A 7,120-nucleotide genomic window follows, 5' to 3' on the forward strand; every position below is an offset into this window, starting at 1 on the left:
TGAGTATTCACCAGTTTTGGTTTTGTTTAGCAAGAAGCATGAAGCGTAGAGACCACAAATTTAAATATCTGATTGTTTGTTGATGAGCGGTAAATACGGCAACCAGGAATAAAACAAGGAAAGGAGTATGTAGCGTTCTTTTCTTACCAATTGATATTCCAAATTTATATTCCTTATATACTTCGAATTTTACTCGTTGATTGTTGAGTGAGAAATAGCAAAGAGGCGCAACTATAATGTAAAATTGCGATACATATTCCCGAAGCTTCCCGTGCCCACAGTCCACAGTGGGAGGGGTGTGAGTGTGTTAGACGTGCGACTCTGATGCTTAAAGGCCACCCAACAACACAAACCGATTGAAAACCAATGAAAGAGCGTTGGACTATAATTCCGGAGGTCGGGTGTTCGAACCTGGATTGAGGTGAATTTTTCATCTGTGGCAGATACCTTAGACCAGTTGCGAGCATTCTGCCGGCTACTCTGAATGACGTTTTTCTGCAGTTTTCCTAATTCGTAAGGTAAATACCGGAGTAGTATAAAACAACTTAATACCTTCTCTGCAGAGGCACCTCTAAAAAGCACTATGCGGGTCACTCTGTAATTGGGCGTAAGCCTGTTGAGGGCCCAGAACAAGAGAGGAATAGTAAATAAATAAATAAACGCTGCTACATCTGCGGAAATCGATTATTCTTTACCAAATTGCCGATGTACTGAAGCATCTTGCAATAAGCCTCATCTAAATTAATCGAGTTGCACCTCTCTATATTTCTCACCCCATCTAGGTATTCCCTCTGTAAACCCGTTTAGTTTAGATGCCAGTCATTTCTATAGTATATTTGTTATTACCATAGTTCTTTGGTTCGCCACTAGAGGTCGTGATCTTCTTTTTTTTCTACATACGCATGTCCTATACTTCTTCCTTTCAGAGACGATCTGGATCTGGGTTAATTGCGTGCAAATTTTTCTCGATACGCCATTACTTTTTACTTGACTTTGTGTCAATCTGTTTTGGCTGTGAACATATTTCTATTGAGTGTTTTTTCTCTATTTCTGATGTGCTGTGGCTGTGCTCCATTGAATACGCTTTGCAAGTAATTAGTGTGAGGTATATACTTCAGCATTTTTCTTAATACGTTTTTTAGGGTTTTATCTTCCCTCAAGGTTCGCTCAAACTTCTCTCTTAACTTCTTATCATTTTCTCTTCTGGATTACTTTTACGTTATTCTCTACCTGGATCTTTCTTACGCAGAACGTGGATGACATCGCAATTTTACCCATAGAACAACAATTTACCTGGACCCGCCATCTTAGCGAAATTGACATTGACAACGTCACGTGAGACGACATTGCATAACCTACTTCGAAAATATTTACACCTGGAGATGTACCTAATTGTTCATTACTAACTGCAAGTATTTGCGAAACCTTTTGGAGAATATTAGCTTTCTATCTTTACACCATCATATTCTTTTTCTATGAATATCTTTACAATTCTTTCGGTGTCTAGAATATTATGGGTTTCCAACTTAGACAATACAGTACATGGACTGCTAATTAGCAGTACAAATTAGCACAAAATGAGCACAAAATTATAGTAAAAAAAAATTTTGAAAATATCAATGTTGACACTCCAGCGTGAAGTTGGAGTGTCATCAGAAAAAGTTGAATTACTCATTAAGCTGATGAGCACAAAATTTTAAATTAGCAGCACAAATTAGCACAAAATGAGCACAAAATTATAGTAAAAGAAAATTTTGAAAATATCAATGTTGACACTCCAGCGTGAAGTTGGAGTGTCATCAGAAAAAGTTGAATTACTCATTAAGCTGGTGAGCACAAAATTTTAAATTAGCAGCACAAATTAGCACAAAATGAGCACAAAATTATGAGATACATGGGACTTAATTCCTTTCAAGTCGACACTCCAACTTCACGGACCCGAAGTAGAAGGAGTTGAATATTCTGTGCTGGCTTTATCAGAATACAATGGTATTCCAAGAAGCTCGCGCCACTCTTCTAAGTAATGTTCAAACTTTATCTGTGTACCCATGTCAAATATTCTTAAAAGGCGTTCGATTTGATGCCTTTTTATAATTTTCAAAATAGGGATGAATACATTCTGATCTATAAAAATTAGAAAGTACCATGGTTAGAGATCGAACCTTCAATAGTACAATAATATTAATAATAATAGACCTACTTATTAAATGATCAGCAATGTTGTCAACCTGCCAAGTTGACATTAAACTTCTTAATTCAATTTCATCTTCATTAGCCGATGGTACAATGACATTAGTAGTGGCAGTAGATGATGGGCCTGCTATAGAGGCTGATGAGATGTCTTCTAAAGGTGTGTCCGTCATATTATCAGAATCTCCAAATGGATAAATATCCTTAAACACGCTGTCGAAGCCGGCGTCATACAGCGACATGACATGTGAAGAATGAAAATCCTACCAAAAGCAATACAAATAAATGTCACCTCCTGTTTAGTTTGATTTGTTTTCATTTTGAGCATTTTAAAACTTCGTTTTTTTACCAATTAGTTAATTTGACAAAAAATAGGACTAGGGAAGTTGCCACAGTTATCTATGTGTACTTATTAATGAAACTGTCTTTATATTAATTGTTTTGACTTTTAGAAAATGGACATTGTTAAAATTGGAGGAAGTAATCCGGGAGATTTCATTCGCCGTGTAATGCCACGCTTAATGGACGATGCTGTATATAAGGAATTTAATTGGGAAGGCCAAAAGAAAAAAAGGGCATTTAACTCCTTGCACTTAAGCAAGTTGCTTTTGAGTAAGTTACTATATTCTGTTCACAATGAATTTGTTGCCTTTTAATCTACCTGTATATATGCACCAAATGCACTATATTACAGATCATGAGCAATCGAACAGCTATACCTACAGATATATTTTTTATAGGTGGCCTAGCAGTAAGCCAAAAGTTAGAAGACGAAAAGATTGCCGCGGGTGTTATAAAATTTTTTTAAAAAAATGCGGCTGAGCGTATGAAACAAAAGGCCGTAAAAGACGCTAACAATTAACATCCATGAGTATTATTTTGTATTCAAGTACATATGTATTGTATTTCGGTATACATATGTATTATTATTAAAGTTAAAGTGCCTCTAACAATGTTTTTTTATCTTGTTATGCTATCACTGGGATGTCGCCGATTGCTATCCCTGGGATGTCTCCAATGCTATCCTTGGGATATCGATTTTTGTGACGTTTGTCCATCCAGAGGATATACAGCATAGGTATATCCAGAAGCTGAACTTTGACTTCCTCTGGATGTCTGAATATCTATGGGATTACTTTGTGTTGTGTGGGATATAAGCAATTATGTTTTTACCTATTACTTTATGCACTTAGGACCTACTTCTATTAATCTAATTCTTTCAGCTGCTGTAAAACGAAATAAATCTTTGGTTGGTGCTACAGAAAAAGATGTGATTGATTCAATTAAGAATTGGTTAAGACATGTTGCTGCAAGATATTCAAATCAATGGTATGTTATTGTTGCATGTATGTTTATTTATCAGGAAAATTTTTTTTCTAATTATAGCAAGAAGAATCCGAATCAAGAAATACAATGAAGTGTATAAGTTACAGATTCGTAAAATAAAGATTGCTATAATCTGAAATTTTTTATTTAAAAGGATATCTAATGGATATCTTTTTTCACCCCTTTCATAAAACCGGTAGATATCTAATGGAGATAATCATTTAACGTCTAATGGAGATCTGTATGGATATCCAGATTGTTGGATATAGTGGGACATCCACTATACGTCTATGTATATCTAATAGAGATCATGGATATCCATAAAAAACACATCTTAGACGTCTAATGGTTGTCTTTGTGCTGTGTGGGAAGCAGCTAGTTCACATTCCATGTTCAAAACAAGGAATACGCATAACATAACCTATAACAACACCACAATTCGATGCGGTTCCGACGTTTCTAGCTTGCGGTCCAGAGACAAAGTTTTTACAGCAGGAATGATGGAATCAAAAAATGGCGTATATTCATCTGGTAGTTGTTATTCTATTAGAGTTGGTGCCTGAACCTGTGGTTTACTCATGACATTTGTCTATGATTCGCGCCGTTTAGATGCTGGTAATTTCAAAGTTATCTGAAGGATCATCAGACGTCCGATCAATGAAGTTCTCAGAAGTGTTGTTTTGCGTAGAGGCGTTATCATTCTTGTGATTATCTTCATTTTCTCCCACCTCCTCGATGCTGTTTTACGTAGATGCCGCTTTTGTTGGATAACTTCCCGACCAGCTCCCTGTCCTTCTTTTCCTCAGTTTTCTTGTAGTTTCTACGATATTCTGTTACCACTTCAGCTTTTTCTTTAAAACAGACACAAATAATAATTAATAAATTGAAGAAATATATTTATGACACTCATATTAATCAAATCAATGATTGACCTTCATTACTAGTACAGGCTTGGACTGTATGCAAAACTGTCAGAAAAGTTTGTGAGGCAGTAAGTAATTTCTGAATTCCTCATCTCAAATTGGGTTGGAATATTAAGAACACACGATGTTGTCTTCCCCAATTAAATTTATATTTCTGCTATGGTATTACAGTTGTTGCAGATTAAGATGTACAATGGCTGACATATGTTTCGGTTTGATTATCAGCAGGGCATTATCAAAGCAAAAACTACAAGAATGTTACAATAATTAAACGGTTGTTACAACATTGGAAAATAACTTACTTATTAACCGACGACAAATTAACAACATTAATTAAATTAAACGGCAAAAGCCGGAGTTACAGCCAAAACTAGGACGCTGAAGGCCATGTCTGCTAGTCCGCATTAGGAGAACCCATGTCCATAAGTTAACATGTGGTCAATGACGTTGAAACATAATTAAGGACAAAAAGCTGGGATGAGCCAAACTATGGACACTTAAGGCATGTCACACAGCTGCAGTTGTCTTGATCTAAAAAGTTTACATTAAAAATAAGTTTCATTAATTGGGCACGGTCCATCAGCCTACTTGACCAGGGAAGAGGGGAAAGGACGTTAGAAGAATGGATTGTTGACAGCCAACAAAAAGGATTTCCCAGAAGGATATTTGATGTTCAAGCATCCGTGAAAACTTTTTTAGATAATCATCCCAGACACACCCTTTAAAAATAATACTCCAGGTAGGCACTGGTATAACGCGCTTTTAAGTAGACATCCAAATTTAACTGCTCGAACCCCGGAAGCTGTCACCAAAGCAAGCAGTAATGTGTCTGAGAATGACATCAGAAAATGGTTCCATATTGTAGAGGGATATTTAAAAGAGAAAAATTATTTTAGTATTCTGGAAGATGCTGATAGGATTTACAATGGGGATGAAACGTGTTTTTTGTTATGCCCGAAGGAAGATAAATTCATTGCTCCGCGTGGTACAAAAAATGTGTATCAGGTTGATCAGGGGCCTGCTAAGGCAAATCTTACTGTAATGTTTACTTTTTCCTCATCCGGTGCTATTACCCCGCCTATGGTTATATACCCTTATAAAAGGTTCCCTGCCTCAATCGTTGATAGTGTACCAAACGAGTGGGGAATCGGTACTAGTGATAACGGGTGGATGAAGGCCGAGTTATTTATTGATTATATTACCAATGTGTTTCATCCCCATCTTGTGAAACAGAAAATAAAATTTCCCGTAATCTTATTCGTTGACGGCCATAAAACACATATGACATACCAACTCAGTACACTGACTAATAAGGCGTTTTTAGATACTGACATATGTTTGATTTTATTGACAAGCTCTAGAGTTTTTTTTATAGAAAAACGAGATTGAAAATTAGTAATCTTATAAAAGGTCTTATTGAGGAATTGTGATAATCTGTATGTTGGAGAATTTATCTGAGAAAGCACAGGCCTAAGAGGGAAATCATTGAAACTCGCTGTGTTAACGTCTGCCTTGTGGAGCTTAGGTAGGCAGTATAGTAAAGGGGTCCTAGGGTTCTTAACTATTAGGCTATGGATGTTGCAATGTTTCTCAAGAGTACTTATACAATCTTTGACTTTAGTTCTAACCAACTTCTGATAATTGTTAGTAATGTTTTTGTTATTAATTTTTAAGTATTGTTGGGTGGCTATAAAGCTATTGACTCTGGAAATGTATTCCTCTTGAGCAACTATTGCATTACAATTGCCTTTATCTGCTTTTACAATGGTTAATTTATTCCTAGTGAACTTATTCCTAATGATCTTAGTGATGTCATATAATTTCGATTGACGCTGTCTCAAAAACAATTTGTTGTTATTGTAGTCTTTAGATATTTTTGTAAAAACATTAGCAAGCAGCAAAATTCATAAAAATTAGTATAGTATTAACATAAAAGAAAGTCTTATTAACTGTAACACCAACATACTCGTAATTAGTAAATTTAATGAAATTTGAACCTTGATCTGTAACAAAACCTAATACATTAAATCCAATTGCATTCAATTGGGTAATACAGCTAAAAACAATTCCTTTTATATCGGCCGCTGAGCGTGATTCGTTGACAAAAAAAGAAAGCGGTTGGCTGTATCCACCTTTCATGAACACCTCGAGCCATTAATAATACCAAAGCACAATTTGCGGGTAATTGTGTTTTATGTTCACCTACCTCATAAAATCCTATTATTCTATCTTGAGACACATTATAAAAAACATTATGCGTAAGTGACGTTTCATCTGCACATAAAATACAATATTTATATGTACCAGATTTTGTCCTCAAACTAGTCTGATGTAATATTCGATTTACTGGTGAGACGGCATAATGCAGATTTTGGAGACATATTAAATTTTCGTGATATTAAACTTATATACTTTGGGACCCAAAAAATACATTGTCAGAGCAAATTGTTTGAAACTCTTACTATAACGGTAACCCTGTGGTTTCTTTCGGCATAACTCCAACTGCATTTTTACGAAATGTCCAACATCTTTATTAAAATTATCGTTGCAAAATTGTTTAAAATCACCATCTGTGAATTTTTTATTCTGAAGTTGTTCTTCAAGTTTTGTCACATATTTTCAAAGGCGAGTATTTTCTCTTTGAAGCTTTCGTTTTCTTGGAGTGGATTGCGGTAAGAAGC

The sequence above is a fragment of the Photinus pyralis genome, unplaced genomic scaffold, assembly GCF_008802855.1.
Source record: "Photinus pyralis isolate 1611_PpyrPB1 unplaced genomic scaffold, Ppyr1.3 Ppyr1.4_LG1, whole genome shotgun sequence".
Taxonomy (NCBI): Eukaryota; Metazoa; Arthropoda; class Insecta; order Coleoptera; family Lampyridae; genus Photinus; species Photinus pyralis.